This window comes from Penaeus monodon, chromosome 7 (genome assembly GCF_015228065.2).
Source record: "Penaeus monodon isolate SGIC_2016 chromosome 7, NSTDA_Pmon_1, whole genome shotgun sequence".
NCBI lineage: Eukaryota > Metazoa > Arthropoda > Malacostraca > Decapoda > Penaeidae > Penaeus > Penaeus monodon.
The window spans coordinates 33,427,968-33,429,360 of NC_051392.1; positions in this window are offsets into that span (position 1 = coordinate 33,427,968).

Below are 1,393 nucleotides of genomic sequence, written 5' to 3' on the forward strand. Positions count from 1 at the left end.
AAAATTATCCGCCGCATCAACAGCTAAGGTCATTAGCGGCGAATACCTTGTTAAATAGAAATATTAATATGTTTAAAACTTAAAACATCTATCAATAGATATCTTACAAATAACAATAAACAAACTAAAAAACAAAGTATAAATATTATACTGTAAGTGCATAAAATTATTGCATAAACATTATGCATGATTAAATTTTATAAAAAATGTTAGTCTCCCTAAGGAAACTAATAAGACCCTCTATGTCACAATCCTCCCCAATACATTTTTCAGTGTATATGAGGGAGACAAGTACATACGTCTTTGGTCTGAGAATGTTGCACATCTTTCCACTACATGTGCGATCGTTAATGGCTCTTGGCATCTCTTACAAAGTGCTTCACTTTTAGCCATCATTGCCCCATGACTCAGTCTTGTGAGCCCGATTCTTAGTCTTCTTAATGCATTAATGGATGGATGCTAGTCACCCAACTGCCAAGGTCATCTCTAATCTCTCGCATCTTATTTCTGGAGATATGCTCCCATTGTTCCTTCCAACTCCTGATGCTGGGTTTCAGGTCAGTGTGTGGGAGAGGAAAACGAGCATCACGAGATTGAGCAGCAGCTCCCTTAGCCTTCTGATCAGCTCGCTCATTTCCACTGACACCATGTGCTGGCACCCAACATAGAGTTATCTTTTTACGTGTTGATATCAGTGCAAGCCAATCCTGAACCTCCCTCACTACTTGATTGCTTGTAAGGCACTACGAGAGTCACAATATATCACAATAGAATGTTTTGTAAGATGCTAAGGGGGTCCCAGAGTTAATTGAGGAGACATACTGTCTCCACGATGTCCGTCTAGCCTCCTTTAGCACGCGCCTGGCCTTGGCTTGGGTCTTTTTGTAATTGATCAAGGTTACAATGCTGGGGCGTCGTTTCAACTGCCTTAATGCAGCTTTTCTTGTTCTAACAGCTTGTTGGCATTCATCAGACCACCATGGTACTGGAGGTCGACGGTAATGGCCGCTACTTTTGGGAATGGATGCTTCTGCTGCAAGGTGAATTCGTGATGTGAGGTGATTAACAGCATCTTGAATACACTGGAAATCATTCACAGATCCTTGCAATACTAAAAAGATTCCAGTCCGCATGTTCAAGTCACCATCTCTGCACTTCATTGACTAGAATACCATTCACCTCCTCCAAAATTATTGGAAAGTGGTCGCTTCCATGTAAGTCTTCCATGACCTACCAAGTAAAGTTCAACTGTGAATCAGGTGAGCCTATTGATAGGTCTATATTGGAGAATGTCCCAGTTTGAATATTGAAATGTGTGAGAGTGTCACTGTTCTGTAAATCTGCATCTACTCTTAAGAACAAGGACTCCAAGGCCCTTCCTCGAGGGTTGCAC